This window comes from Chlorocebus sabaeus, chromosome 2 (genome assembly GCF_047675955.1).
Source record: "Chlorocebus sabaeus isolate Y175 chromosome 2, mChlSab1.0.hap1, whole genome shotgun sequence".
Classification (NCBI taxonomy): Eukaryota; Metazoa; Chordata; class Mammalia; order Primates; family Cercopithecidae; genus Chlorocebus; species Chlorocebus sabaeus.
The window spans coordinates 73,098,280-73,114,689 of record NC_132905.1 but is presented as its reverse complement, the minus strand read 5'-3'; the positions used below and the strand labels follow the sequence as shown (position 1 = coordinate 73,114,689).

Here is a 16,410-nt window from a genome sequence, read left to right as displayed (position 1 = left end):
GCTAGGATAGCATGTTTTAAGAGTTTTCTGGCTGGGCGCAGTGGCTCACACCTGTAATCCCAGCACTTCATGAGGCCGAGGTGCATGGATCACCTGAGGTCAGGAGTTTGAGACCAGCCTGGCCAATATGGTGAAACCTCATCTCTACTAAAAAAAAAAAAAAAAAAAAAAAATGTAGCCAGGCATGGTGGCATGCCTGTAATCCCAGCTACTTGGGAGACTGAGATGGGAGAATCACTTGAACCCAGGAGGTGGAGGTTGCAGTGAGTCGACAGCACGCCGCTGCACTTCAGCCTGGGCACGATAGAGTAAGACTCAGTCTCAAAACGAAAAAAAAAAAAAAAAAAAAGGGTTTTCTAAGTTACCTAACTTAAGTTGATTAGAGTGCTATCTAGGGTTATTTATACTATACATATTTAGGTAGACGGATAGTAGAAAGATGACAGGGTTGTTTAAATGGGGTTGTTACACACATTTTACTTGCGATGTCCTCAATGGTTGTTATTATTTTGTATTACAAGAAGGGAACCCCCTCAGACTGCATCCTCTCTCTCTTACTTTCCCAGAGGAAGAGCGAAACGGTTCTCAATGGCAAATGGAGTTGCAGTGAAGCAGCACCCAGAGCCAGTGTCAGCCTCCGGAGAGAGCACCGCGCTGCCGCCTGTGGTTCCTGGTGTTCCACATGTTCAGGGAAACTTCTCTAGCAGTGGGCTATAGAAATGATCCCTGCAAGCATTGTCTTTGTAAGGTCATTTTAATGACTATTTTTCTCCTCAGGAAATAGGTAAGCCCTCAGCAGTATCAAATAGCTTGGCAGAATAAAAGGCAGATTGAGTCGGCCTCCACTGTGACCATTAACATATTTAATTGGGTGACACCAAATCATCCTGCCTTTTATGAAAATGTCTACAATCCGTCTTGGTTTTTACCACTTTAGAGTTGACAAACTCCATATGGGAACAGAATACTCTTAAACAGAACTCTTAAAACTGTATTTTTCACCTCTCTGTATTATTTATGTATTTATCTATTTATTGAGACAGGGTCTTGCTCTGTCACCCAGGCTGGAGTGCAGTCGTGTGATCCCAGCTCTCTGCAGCCTCGGCCTCCTGGGCTCTAGCTATCCTCCCAAGTAGCTCAGATTGCAGGAATGCACCACCAGGCCCAGTTATTTTAAAAAATATTTTGTAAAGATGGGGGTCTCACTTTGTTGGCCCAGGCTGGTCTTGAACTCCTGGGCTCAAGCAATACTCCCGCCTTATCCTTCCAAAGTGCTGGAATTATAGGCATGAGCCACCACACCTGGCCTGTCATTATTATTTTCTTATTTTTTATTTTTTTAATTTGAGACAGAGTCTCCCTCTGTCGTGCAGGCTGGAGTGCAATGGCACGTTCTCAGCTCACTGCAACCTCCCCCTCCCGGGTTCAAGCAATTCTCCTGCCTCAGCCTCCCGAGTAGCTGGGATTACAGACACACACCACCATGCCCGGTTAGTTTGTTGTAGTTTTAGTAGAGACAGGGTTTCTCCATGTTGGTCAGTCTGGTCTTGAACTCCCCACCTCTGGTGATCTGCCCGCCTCGGCCTCCCAAAGGGCTGGGATTACAGGTGTGAGCCACCGCGCCCAGCACCTCTTATTTTTAAAGAATGAGAATAATCGGAGCTGGGAATGCAGCTCGCATCAAACACGAACATAGAAAAGGAAATGTACAAAGTGGGAGATGAAATCACTCACAAAGCAGATAGTATGAACTTCTAGATTCCCTGAATACCCTTCCAGTTCTAATCTCCTGTGTTTTAATTCACTGGGAATATATTCCTTCATTTCTCATAATTACAAACAAATCCTCCTTAGAAGAGAAATTCATGCTTAAGAGAGTATTCAGTTCCAGTGTTAAAATCGTATCTTTTCATTTTTCTCTGAAACTTGGAAAATGTCTCTGCTCAGTCCTTTGTGTGTACTTCTCAGGCAGTGCTGAAGACAGAGAGATAAAAGGGGTGGTGCTGACACGTAGATGACTGGGGCTGTGACAAGGACCATGAGCTGATGATCTGAGTCACACAAACTGGAAAACAAAGTTTTTCCCTAAGGAGATGGACTTTTAAAAACTTCTTATTGGCTGCTTTTGGATTAAGGCGTTTAGGACCAGCATTATGAGCAGAACGACTCAGTGTGTATGAAGGAGAAACCAAGTTTCTCTACAGCAAAAGAGGAGGAATTTGCTTTTGCAAAATGTTTTACTGTTTTCTCTGTCACTGAACATGTCTGGGCAGTGACTGTTCTCTCAGGTCTGAGTCCTGAAAAGTGAAAGGGAAAGAGATTGTAGGACAAGGTGAAATGATACACGAAACAGCATTTCCCCCAGCTTCTTCTTTGCCTGCACATTTCTCATAAATGGAGTAAATGCTGAACAAGCTGACTTTCTCCCATCATTCCTGTAAATAAGGATATGACTCACAGACCTTGCAATCTCTAAAATGCCATAGATACTACAGTGATTTGATTATTTAAAAATAGCTGGGAAAATAACAGCAAGAAATTGGTCCTGGGTAAGTTAGGATGGATTCTTTTTTGTTTGTTTTTGTTTATCATTTAAATGGTTATTGTATCTCACCCTAAGTATTCTGACAACATCTAGTTTGCCAAATAAATCTTAGGGATTTGTGAGTGCTGGAGACTAACAGTATGAACGTGCTAGTCAGATCTCAGATCCCAGGCAAAGAAACCCAAAAAACGAGAAACAAAAGACAGCCAGACACAAGGCTCACCATAGAGTCACTGTGATCTGCGGGCAAATATGGATTTGGTTATATGATCTCCTTTTCTATAAAGCAGAGAGAGGTAAGTGTTGACAGCACTTAAGTATGCTGACTCCCACCTCCAAATAACACAAGTGCTGGTAATAACAATAATTTATATTAAGCCTACTGAATGGCTTTTGTTGATCTTTAAGTAGCCTATCTAGAAATGGGAAACGAACGACCTCTTTATTATTAGTAAAGTGTTAAAACTCCCCAAGTAGGGCTGTTTGTCAAAACTAGGTGTGAGTTTGAGATTCAGGATTAAGGTTCAAGTAGGGAATCTCCATTTACCCTGCATCTCAGTCTTACGCTGTATTAGTCAGGGTCTTGGGAGGAAAGAGGAGCACCCTTAAGAAGGGGTGATGAAAAGAGAACGTAATGAAGGGATTATTATAAAGTTAGAGGAAGAGTTAAGGGAAATAAGAAGGGTTGATGAGGTCCTTGGGGTGACTACTTCAGGAAGTCTTCCCTAGGCTTTCAAGGGCAAGCAAAGGACCACTGACGTCCTCACAAACTTGTATTTTGGTGAGGGAGCTGGGCCACAGCTGACCTAGGGCTTAGCAGAAAATTTCTCTCTCCTTCTGTCCTTCCATCCTCTCCTGGTGGCTCCCACTGGCCAAGCCCAACTACAAACTAGAGAGCAAGGGAGCTTGGTTGCTGGGGTCCATACAACCAGTCTTTCAGAGTACAGAGTAGAGTGAAAGGGTGGAGAATGGATCCGCAGGGGAACATGGATAGTGTTGGGCACAGACCACAGACAAACGAAAGAGATGGAAATGCTTCAGAAAAGAAAGCAGGATGGCCAGGTCGGTGACTTTTTTTTTTTTTTTGGAGATGGAGTCTTGCTCTGTCACCCAGGTTGGAATGCACTGGCGCAGTGTTGGCTCACTGCAACCTCCTGGGTCCAAGCAATTCTCCTGCCTTAGCCTCCCTAGTAGCTGGGATTACAGGCGTGCACCATCATGCCCAGATAACTTTTTGTATTTTCTTTCTAGTAGAGATGGGGGTTTCACCATGTTGGCCAGGCTGGTCTTGAACTCCTGACCTCAGATGATCCACCCACCTCGGCCTCCCAAAGTGTTGGGATTACAGGTGTGAACCACTGCACCTGGCCAGGCCTGTGATGTTAATAATGGGATCTTGTCTAGTGGTAAAGCCCCATTAAATGTCTGGAAATCTGAATCAGAAGGACTAGCAACTGTTTGTCCCTAGGAATGGATCAAAGGTAGGTCCTATGGATATGGCTTGTCTGTCCTCACCAAAACTCATGTTGAAATTCGATCACGAATATGGTGGTGGTGAGAGGCGGGGCCTAGTGGGAGGTGTTTGGGCCAGGGGCATGGCCTTATGAATAATGCAGTTTTCTAGGTAGTGGGTTCTTGCTCTCATGAGACTGCATTAGTTCTTGTGGGAATGGATTAGTTCCCTAAAGTGTGAGTTATTATAAAGCAAGGTTCCTGTTCTTGTTTGATCCTCTCTCTTCTCACTTGTCTGCTTCCCCTTTGACCTTCTCTGTCCTGCAATGTTACGACACAGAAGAACACCCTCACCAGAAGCCATGGCCATACTTTTGAACTTCCCACCCTGTAGAACTGTGGACTAAATACACTTCTTTCTTTTGTAAATTACCCAGTCTCATGTATTCTATCATAGCAGGACAAAATGGACTAAGGCAGTAGGGTTGCCAGGGAAAAGACAGGCACCCAGTTAAAATTGAATTTCAGAAGTTAGACAAACCTTTTTTTTTTAGTATAAGTATAGCCCATGCAATATTTGGAATATAAAGAACAATGATTCTTTAAGTATAAGTATATCCCAAATATTGCACAGGATATACTTATGCTTAAAGAGTTGTTGTTCATTTGAAATTCAGTTTTAACTGGGCAACCCGTATTTTTATAGATACGGTAATTCCTTCTCACTAAAGATATTAGAATTAGAATTTGAATATAGTATAGCATTTCTGAAACCTTGTTCTTTCAACACAAATGTTTGAAGTGTTAAGTATTTCCAAACAAACAAACAAAGATAAACACTGTTTCATAGTCAAAGAAGTTTAAAAAACACTGGATTAAAAGAAAGCTAAATAGTTCTCACAGCTTTAGGATTTCTCCTGGGACTTAATGCTAACATGCATTGTGACAACAATAATAGTGTTTCTCCTTGCTTTATTTAAAAACCGTCACAACAAAGAAACGGCCCAATATTCTGTTTCACTGTGACCATAAATTTCCATTGAAATGCAGTTTAAATTTTAAAAAGTCATTTTGGTGTCTATCATGTTAAAGTGAAATTTTGCTATTACTTCATAATCTTGCTTTACGACTAAATTTATATTTACAAAGATGTTTTAAAGCTCTCTATAAATGTTTACAAAGTAATAGCATTGTATTTAATAAGCTGTTACATTGTTCACTTGATACTGGTTTTGCTTAGCTTAATATGAAGAATCAGTTAAAACCAAATTATCATCTAAGCAGGGACAATCCTAGATTATTCAGAGAGAAAATGAGGATAAAAACATTAGCTCTGTCTGCTTCTCAAGGTTATTTTTGGCGAGAAATTAAGTAATGTTGTGAAAGACTGTGCAAATATTACCGTGACTATACAAATTACCCTCCCTGTAGAGTTGATGGGCTTTTCACAATTTTCTCCCTTTCTGGTCATAGGTATTTTATCTAATTTATTGTGCAGTCTGTAATTCCACCCTGTTGTGTGCAGTGGGAGTGAAAGGGAGTTACATGAGTTAAGATTAGAATTACTTGTGAAGGACAGAAACCTGCCAAATAATGGTGGCTTAAACAAGGTGGAAGTTCCTTTTCTCTCATGCAAAAGACTGGGATGTATAGTCCTGGGCTGAAATAGAGGCTCTTCTCCATAAAATCTCCAGGGCCTCAAACTTCTTTGCCATGATTGAGCAATGTTTCATAATCTCATGGTCCAAGATGGCGGCATATATGTTCCAGGCAACGGGAGGAGGAAGGAACAAAGAAGGGGCTGAAGCAGTGGGGTGGCTGTCTGTCTTGGAAGCTGGCACAAGATACTTTCAGTTACATACTTGAAATGGTTAATTTTATGTATTAACTTGACCGGGACACAGGATGCCCAGATATTTGGTCAACCAGTATTCTGCATGTGTCTGTGAGAGTATTTTTAGATGCGAATAACAATTGAATTGGCAGACTGAGAAAAGCATATTTTACATCCTAATGTGGGTGGGCCTCATCCCATCTACTGAAGACCTGAAGAGAACAAAAGGTTGACCCTCCTATAAGTAAGAGAGAACTCTTCCTGCCTGACTGCCTTGACCCTGTGACATGGACTCTTTCTTGCCTTCTGTCCCAAACTAAAATATTGGTCTCCTCCTGGATCTTGAGCCTGCCAGCCTTTGGATTGGAACTATACCATGGCTCTTCTGGGTCTCCTGCTTGCTGGCTGCAGATTTTGGTACTTGTCAGCCTTCATAATCTCATGAGTCAATTCCTTGTTATATATTGATATCTATCTATCTATCTATCTATCTATCTATCTATCTATCTACCTACCTACCTATCTATCTAATCTGTCTATCTATATCAGTCAGTCATCAGTCACCTCTCTATCTGTTGGTTCTGTTTCTCTGGACAACACTGACTAATACAATCCTATTGTCTGGAACTTAGTATGGAAGAAAGAGAGTGAGTATACAGGGTGAAATGTATGGGAGTGGAGCTAGAAGACTTTGCTGCAGGAGTGGAGTTCAAGTCATTCAGGGCAGTTGTGAGTCAGCAATAATGTTGGTGCAGTATTTTATTTCAGGAGCTGATCAAGAGTATTGTCATTTTAGCAGTTTAGGTCTTCCATTTATCAAATTGAGTATAGTGCCTTCCTCTGTCCTATCAGATGAAAACTTATGAAAGATACTAATCATTTCCAAATTCCTTCATTTTTACTATCTATCCAGATTATTTTAAATACAATATCTCTATAAATAGCACTTTGTCCATTGATATATGTTTGTGTTTATATGATTGTGTGTGTGTGTGCGCGCACATGTGCAAAACATGGAAATAGGCTATTTGGTCTACCTTAATCCCTGGAGTAATGATGATTACTTTTGTACAGCAAGTAATAAACTCCCAAATTGTTGGCATTTCCTTTTTCTTATACTAGACAGAGTCAAGGGTGAAGGATGATAAAGAAAAGTTTTGACAATAGTGCCAAATTACCTTCCTCAGTTCCTAGATCGGGGATTTTCAATCTAGGGGCAATGTCACTATAATATAAGAGGTCTAGTCCTTGATTTCAGAAGCAGCTATCCAAGCTCTTATAAGAACTGATGATAGGAACTTGCTTGTCTTCTCAAGTGCTCTCAAGTTCTGTACAAGAACCACTTATCCAAAGCTCTTGATGGTTATTGCTCAGCCATCTCTTGCCAACTCTTCTTTCCATGTGCAGGAAGAGCATGGGAGTATGGAGCCTCAGTCTGGTTTGCTATTGTTAGGACATCAAAGTAATCATTAGGTAGAAAGTTGAATAAACATTTACTTTTGACTTTTAATTGGTTACTAAACTTAAGAAAGTTTTACTTAGCAGCAAGACCAACTACATAATTTGCGGGGCCCAGTGCAATGTGAAAATTTGGGGTCCCTTGTTTCGAAAAATATTCAGAATCTCAAGATAATGACAGAGCTTTAAGGCCAATTCAGGGTCCTCCTGAGTGCAGGACTCTGTGTAACTGCACAGGTAACAGAGCTAGGACGCAGACGCCGCTCAACATTATACATTTAGTACTTTGATGTCCCTGAATTCCTTACAAAACTCTTACCTCCTCCCCTCCCCACCCGAGTCCCCAAATCTTCTGTTTTTTTCCAAAACTTTACTTATGTACAACACTATGAAACATGACAGGGTCTGATGAGAAAGAATTAACTGGCTTTAACCTAAGTTTTTTTCATTTTTATTTCTGAATATCAGCACTCACAGCCCCTTTCCCTATTTTCTGACTTAACCTAATACAACCCCATATCATACAAAGCTTCATAGTCCTGTATATGCATGTGGTGAACATTTGTGTGGCTATTTGCAGCCAATGGATTAGTGTCAATAAATTGAGAGTATTCTTCAAAGATCCTAAGATTGAATATGAAAAAATGACCTGTAAGAATTAAGTCATTCACATGTAGCACAGATGAACTAATTACCAAGGAGATGGCATATATCTGCATCGTAAAAGATTTATAAGGCAAATTAAAGGCATGTATTTGACTCAAAGTACCTTCTGATTGCTTTATTTCCTGCATTACTCTATTATCAGTGTCAGGGTTCTCCAGAGAAACAAAATCAATAGGAGGTATATAAATTTCCTACATAGAATATGGTTTGGTTATGTAGGAAATGCAGAAGGATGAGTGAGTGGAATGACATGTGAGGAACTGGCTCCCATGATTGTGAAAGTGGGCAAGTTCAAAGATCTGGAGGTGAGTCAGCAAGCCTGGCTAGAGACCCAGGCTGGCAGGCTCAAGACCGAGGAGGAGCTGATGTCCCAATTTGAAGGTAGCCAGGCGCCAGAATTCTCTCTTACTTAGGGGACAGTAGTCTTTTTGTTTTATTCAGGCCTTCAAATGATTGGATGAGGCCCGCCCACGCTGGAAAAGGCAATCTGTTTTATTCGGTCTGCCTGTTTAAATGCCAATCTCACTCAACAATACCCCCAAGAAACACCCACAATATTTGACCGAATACCTGGGGACCCCGTGGCCCAGTCAAGTTGACACATGAAATTAAGGTATCACAGATCTCCTGTTGTCACAACTCTGCATAGCACTTAAAATTTCTGGTTTCATACTTGGTACAGAAAGTTAGCTACTGTTCATCATTTGTTTAATTCTACACCTGGCCATAACTTAAGATTAACTAGAACAAAGTTTGATTAGAACGAAAGATTTAATTAGATGTAAATTCTTGCATTAGGTGGTTGCTTCATGCTAGGTACAGGTTAGGACTGCAAAGATGACTACAAATGGCTGATTACTACAAAGAACATTATAGTAATTTTATTTTTATTTTTATTATTTTTTTGAAATGGAGTTTTGCTCTTATTGCCCCGGCTGGAGTGCAATGGCGCGATCTTGGCTCACTGCAACCTCTGCCTCCCGGTTCAAGTGAGTTTCCTGCCTCAGCTTTCTAGTAGCTGGGATTACAGGCACTCACCACCATGCCCAGCTATTAGTTTGTATTTTTAGCAGAGACAGGGTTTCAACATATTGGTCAGGCTGGTCTTGAACTCCTGACCTCAGGTGATCCACCCGCCTCAACCCACCAAAGTGTTGGGATTACAGGTGTGAGCCACTGCACCTGGCGGGACATTGGTTTAGAAGCAGCTTTTAAAAGTGGATTTCAACTGAGAGTTTCTTCCTATACTTTTAGTCCTTCTTGTCAGAGATGTGATTTATTTTCTCTTGTGATTGCACTTTTAAAGTTGGAAGCCTATGAATGCCATCAGCACTACTATGTGGAATATGGTTTGGTCATGTAGGAAATGCAGAAGACTGAGTGAGTGGAATTACACAAAAGTGGATCAGAAAGCAGCAATGGTCATAGACATCAGCCTCAGTGAGGCAACAGGAGTTGGAAGGAGTAAACTGAGGAAAAAATCAGAAGAATACTGGATGGAGCAGACAGAGTGAGACTGAATAGGAGAAGGGTGAGGTGGGCCCAGACAGCTGGTCATATTCAGCTCTAAATTCTTGAAGAAGTAGTTTAGACTACACCAAGGATGGGGGATAAAAACCAGCTTAGAGCTTAGAGAAGGTAGATGTGGCAAGGGAAATAAGAACTGTCGTTGCTGAATTCCTTGAGAAAAAAATGTGAAGAAGAGGCTTGTGGCCTCAAAGACGTGGCATGCATGAGTCAGAACAAGCTTGAGCTAAAAGGAAGATGTGATTAATGAATCAAATATTAATGCCACATTTTCTATTTCAAGTGTTTTTTTCCCAACTATTCTGCGTGGAATGTCTTCGCTCTCTGCCATCACCTTATTGTTAATAACTCCTGTTAACTCTTAGGTCTCCGTCTTGCTGTTACTTCCTCCCCAGAAGTCTCCTTTAACACCTAAAGACTGGGCTTGGTGCCTTTCCCCTGTGTTCTCATGTCACCCTACTCTAGAACTTATGTCACTGATTTAAATTGCTTTCTGGTCAGGCGCGGTGGCTGACACCTGTAATCCCAGCACTTTAGGAGGCCGACGCGGGTGCATCACGAGGTCAGGAGTTCGAGACCAGCCTGACCAAAATGGTGAAACCCCCGTCTCTACTTAAAATACAAAAATTAGCCGGGCATGATGGTGGGGGCCTGTAGTTCCAGCTACTTGGGAGGCTGAGGCAGGAGAATCGCTTGAACCCAGGAGGCGGAGGTTGCAGCCAGCCAAGATCATGCCATTGCACTCCAGCCTGGGTGACAGAGTGAGGCTCCATAGAACGAAATTGCTTTCTGACGTGTCTGTTTTCCTGAATGAGTTGGGAGCTCCTTCATGACAATAGCTGTTTCTTGTTTAAAGTCATATCCCCAGAAACTACAAGCTTAGCAGATATTTGCTACGTGAAAGAGAGAATGAAAGAATGAATGAGGACTTGATTCCTGTACTCCCAACAACATTTAAGACAGTGAGCTGAGTATTCGGTAAGGCGGCATCACGAAGGGTGAGGTAGAGGTTGTGGTGAAACCAAAAAATTGAACACTGTTCCTGGCTTCAGAGAACGTGTAGTCTAGTAACAATTGTGAATAACGGTGTAATACAAGATGTGTGACATAATAGAGTACTACAACACAAGACAAGAGAATAGGATTGCCATATTTAGCAAATAAAAATACAGGATGCCCAGTTAAATTTGAATTTCAGGCAGAACACACAACAAATAGTATGTATATATCTCATGGACTATTTGGGAGATACTAATACTAAAAAATATTCATTGCTTATTAAAATTCAAATTTGATTGGATATCCTGTATTTTATCAACCCTAAATGAGAAGAACTGGGGCCGTAAGAGATTGCTTTTATTTTGGTTTTTTCATTTTTTCAGGGATGGAATGGAGGTATTACAGAAAGGTAAATGGTTTGGGAAATGTTTTCTGGAAAAGATAGGAACTGAGTTGAGTTGCAAAGATCACAAGACAAAATGTGAGGAGGTGCAGTTCTGGTAGAAGAAACCTCAAATGAAAACGTGAGACTGTGGCAGGATCAGAGACTGGCTGATGTTTGGTTTGGCCAGAGTGTGAAAGGGTGGTGAGAAACCCAACTAGAGGGTTGGGCAGGGCTTGGTGACTCCATATGTTCCAAAGCCTCAGTCTCCTGGGCACCCTGCCCCCTTCGCCTTGGCCACACTTTGTGAACAAGCAGAACTGGATCTTTCTGCCTGGGCCAATGTTTTATCCTTACCTAGTTAATTAGGCTTGAACATTAGTCTCTCTCTGGAAATAGTGAAGAAGAAACACCAGGAGCATTTTGCAAGGGTCATACATTGCTCAATGTTTGCATTTTTTAAAAAAACACTGGTGTCAAAACAGCATGTCTAGCAAAGTTGAGGGAAAAGTGAAAACTGATGATGACTTATCAAAACAAGATGTGATGGTGTGGGAAATGTTGTTAACTTCTACAGCATTTGTAATTTTCATCTTTCTCTTCTGTTATAACATATGTTTAGCATTATATAGTAAATATGGAATAAAACAGATATAAATAGCTTATTTGTAATCTAAGAAGAGGGGGAAATGTTTATATAATAAAGTTGGGCACCTACAGTGTTCCAGGTGGCAACATATGTTATTTCTCTTAATTTTCACAACAATACTATAATACTATGGTATATGCCATGATGATTTTAATGTGCATCTTGCTGAATTTCACAATGTTTATTTGCTCATCTATGATCACTCAACTAGCAATTGGTTATTTTGAAATTCAAATCTGGTTTGACTTCAACATCTATTTTGTTTCCATTTACCACACCTAAAGATAGGTACTCACAGATAAACAATAGTTATGATGCAGTTATGGCAGATTCACTGTGGGAACAGACAGGAGGGAGCATCTAATTCTGTCTTGTGGACATCAAGGGTGGTTTTGGAAGGAGAAGATGCTTGAGTGGTGATTGATGAAAATGATCTCATTTTCTAATAAGGTTAATAACAGGCAATGCATGAAACATATTCACAAGTAAGATAAATATTAATGGTTTGTAAAACACATGTATTTCATCCTAATAAGCTCTCATTAGGTTTCTGTAACCTTTCATTAAATGTTCCACACTAATCACATTGATAACAAACAAATTTTTTTTTTTTTTTTTGAGACGGAGTTTTGCCCTTGTTGTCCAGGCTGGAGTGCAATGGCACCATCTTGGCTCACAGCAACCTCTGCCTCCTGGGTTCAAGCGATTCTCCTGCCTCAGCCTCCTGAGTAGCGGGGATTATAGGTATGCACCACCACGCCCGGCTAATTTTGTATTTTTAGTAGAGACGGGGTTTCTCCATGTTGGTCAGGCTTGTCTCGAACTCCTGACCTCAGGTGATCCACCCACCTCGGCCTCCCAAAGTGCTGGGATTATAGGCGTGAGCCACCGCACCCGGCCAACAAACACAAATTCTTATACTTGCTACCACAAACATCATTAGTCATATTTATTAAATGGTGATTATTTATTAAATTAAATTAAATAATTAAATCTTCATTAAATCATTAAAACCTTCAGCTACTTACATGATTATAGTTTGGTGCTGTTTTTGCCAAAACACTACACATTCACATAGAAATACGTCTAAAACTTTTTTTATAATTCTATAAACTACACGAATGGTTATACAGTTGAGTTGATTAAATTCCTCCCACATAATTATTTCAATTACATAAAATATTACTTACATAACTGGAATGGTATTATAGCTATAAAATACTAAAGTCTGTAATTACATAAAATTAAATTCAGTCAAAAGAAAGGCCTAAAATGTTAGCAACATACTCTCTAGAGAAAAGCTGCTGAACAGTTGTGTTCCTATAATTTTAAAAATACAATTGTAAAAATAAAAACTAAAAACAAAATTTTTCAAAATTTTGCTGTCTCAAAAGACATTAGTCAAATTTTAATAAAAACATTGAAGAGTTGGTTTTGCATACACTCCGATGAGGTGAACTAAACCAAATTTTAAACCAAATTTTGTTCGCAAGTCTTCTCTCCAAGAAGCCCCCTAAACAGATCTCACTTTCCTTTTGGTAATGCTTACTTACGAAGTGTTAGCAACTTACTTGTATTGTTACAGGTAGTTAGATAGGCATGAGTGGGGCAGGAGAGGGCTCTTCCCCCACCCACTAGGAATGTCCGGGGATGGTTTGACAATTATCACACTGACTCTCTAGCAATGATAATTCAGCAGCCAGTGCCAGGGAGGGACAAGCTCCTGATGATCCACAGCTGTTAACATTAAAGTGTTAATTGAATGCAGATGCCAGGGAAAGCAGCTTCCTGGGCCTGTACACAAAGAGACAAGTTGGCGGAGTATGACCTTCTGGGGACACTCCACCGGAAAAAAGGGAAGGCAGGATCAGAAGGGCCTGGATACAACTTCCTAAACTCCCTGTGCGCTCAGTTCCCAGACGTAAGGAGGGCACTGCGCATGCGGGAAGCCCACCCGAAGGGAAGAATTACGGGAAAGAGGCAAGCCTGTAAAGCTCTAGGATCAAGGTTAAAGCTCTCTTTTTGACCTTCAGGCACCCTCTTGGGTCTTTTACAAGTGAACTTTCTCTTCTGTTTTTTTTTTTTTTTTTTTTGAGACGGAGTCTTGCTCTGTAGCCCAGGCTGGAGTGCAGTGGCCGGATCTCAGCTCACTGCAAGCTCCGCCTCCTGGGATCACGCCATTCTCCGGCCTCAGCCTCCCAAGTAGCTGGGACTACAGGCGCCCGCCACCTCGCCCGGCTAGTTTTTTGTATTTCTTAGTAGAGACGGGGTTAAAGCCTTTTAAATAAACTTCCACTCCTGTGCTGAAACTTGCCTTGGTCTATTTTTCTGCTTTATGCCCCTCAGTCGAATTCTTTCTTCTGAGGAGGCAAGAATTGAAGTTGCTGCAGACGCCTATGGATTCACCACCAGTAAATCGGAGTAACCACAGGGAACAATAGGTTGCCTTAGAAGCTTGGCAGGTTGTTTTTGTTTTTTTGTTTTTGATACGGGGTCTCACTTTGTCGCCCAGGCTGGAGTGCAGAGGTGCAATCTCGACTCTCTGCAACCTCTGCCTCCCGGGCTCAAGTGATCCTCCCACCTCAGCCTCCTGAGGACCTGGGACTGCAGGCGTGCATCACCACACTCGGCTAATTTTTATTTTTATTTTGTATTTTTGGTAGAGTTGGGGTTTCACCATGTTCCCAGCTGGTCTTGAACTCTTGAGGTGAAGCAATCCGCCCACCTTAGCCTCCCAAAGTGCTGAGATTACAGACGTGAGCCATCGTGCCTAGGCTTGCAAGTCGTTTTTTGCTGAACAGAAAAAGCTATTCAAAAATGTCCAGGACTCTGTTATTTACTCAGCAAGCTTACAAAGCCATCTTTGACTGATTCTTTGACAATGACTATATGGATGACACAGGAAGGATGCAATTCTGGCCTTGGAGAGAAAACTTGCAAGGAAAGGAATATGTTTGAATTTCAGATGTGTTCCTCAATGAATCACGTAAGTTTGCTGTTTATATTCATTAAAGAATACATTTTAAATGAGGATAAAATTACAACTTTCTTGCAATATAAAATAAACATGTGTCAAAGATTTTATTTAACACAGGAATTAATACGGTGATAAATAGATGTTGCAAGGAGTTCAAAAGAGAACCACACATTTATGGTCAAATAAGGAATGTGAAATACATTTACAAACAAATGCAAAACTGGCAAAACTGGTCAATATCCACACAAACCCAATTTGCATTTTCATGGACAGAGATTATTTGCATTCCAATCAATTTTCTCCAACGTAACTTCTGTGTCTAACGAGTTGTGAAATAGACCAGTCAGAGGCAAACAAAGGCGCAGATAACCCAGATGGATGAGCGAGACAAAGTCTTTCACCCTTTTTCTCTACAGGTTGTTTTTTTATCAGAGTGATTTTGGTGAATCTGGCACCTTTTTAATGATTAATAAATCAAGATCCAGAAATTAGTGAATAAAATTAAGTACTGGGGGTTGTAGGGGGAAAACATTTCTCCCTGCTTATCTTCTAGCTGGGGCAGATTCCTGCAACAAAAGACTGATTAACAAGGGAAAAACCGATGTTTTATAACATGTATATCTTCTGTATACCTGGGAGAAGCTTAGAGAAATGAGCAAATCTCAAAGATATGGCTTGGAATTCAGGTTTAAATTCTAGCTTCCACTGAAACAAAGACAGAAGGGTGAGGGGAAGGTCAGTTATGGTGGGATGCCCAGGAGAACACAGTAAGCAAAGGTAAAGTTTGTTATGCAGATCTAAATTGGTGCCTTCTCCACTGAGTCTCTGATGATTTAGTCATCCTTCTCATCCTGGTACAGAGAGGAAGACGCTTACAAATGGAGATTTCCTTTACAGATATAAATTTTTCTCACATAAGGGTAACTTTTACTCTGTTTTCAGAGCTTCTCCTATGTCTGCAGTTTCTCAAAATCATCAGCTCAAAATAATCTTTATGCCAAACAGGCATATTTTTATCTCCTACAGGTCAAAGATTCAAGAGTTTGGGAATGAAATTCATTTTGGATAATAACATAAAAATCAAGGTTTCTTTTGAGGGCATGGCATTAACTAATTACAATTTGACACAAAAACGGTACTGTCATTCTATTTTCTGTACATGGTCCATAAAATACAATATAAGCATTTGGAATGATTTGGGTAAATTATCCAACTACCAGCAATCTCCTTATAACTCACAGATCCCCCTCTATAATAATCACAATGATAATAACAGCAATAATAATAAAAACTGTGACACCTGAGTCTTTTTTTTAATCCCTTAACAGATGCCAGACACTGTGCTAGGTGTTTTAACTATAATTTCTTAAATTTAATTTTCATAATACCACATATAGTGGATATAATTATGCTAATTTGTGAAATAGCAGTTCATGCCTTTCTTCCTCTCAGCCCCTCTTTTCAATAAGAAAAAAAAAATTAAGCGAACAAGTTTCACTGAATGATCTCAATTATAGTATTTCAAAAGCATGGTTCAGGGAACTAAACAGCTGTCCTTCTTTGGCTATGGTTTCCTCAATAACTTGACTTCTTTCCCCTCAGTTTGAAAACTAATAGGTAGCTTTATGTAATCACTGATGTTCAATTTCTGTGAAATGCTTTAAAAAGCTCACAAGGTATAAAACTCTCATTTATTCCCCTTTTTATAGGTGGAAAGACTTGAAGAGGACTTGAGTCCTTTGCTTTTATAGAGTTAGGGTCTAGAACTGTTGATTTCTAGCTGTTTAGAGAGAAAACATCTGAAAGAGTCATGCAATGAAATCACAAAGCAAACATTGTTTGGGGAACTAAGATAGTATCTAGACTACCCCACTGAAAAGCTAATTTATGTCTACACTTATTTTCTTCTTTGCACTCCCCT

At 40.4% G+C, this 16,410-nt stretch overlaps 1 protein-coding gene and 1 non-coding gene across 2 annotated transcripts in view; one reads left to right on the top strand and one right to left on the bottom strand.

The window, feature by feature from the left end:
• Positions 1–528: 528 nt before the first annotated feature.
• Positions 529–742, bottom strand: LOC119621519 (small nucleolar RNA U3). Its single transcript, XR_005238076.1, has one exon. It is a non-coding gene; the product is annotated as a small nucleolar RNA U3 (small nucleolar RNA).
• Positions 743–14,478: 13,736 nt separating this feature from the next.
• Positions 14,479–16,410, top strand: part of BACH1 (BTB domain and CNC homolog 1) — a 152,389-nt gene continuing 150,457 nt past the window's right edge. The window contains exon 1 of the mRNA XM_073009911.1: positions 14,479–14,498. The gene's annotated coding sequence lies outside the window, so the exon portion shown is untranslated. The remainder of the gene's footprint in view (positions 14,499–16,410) is intronic.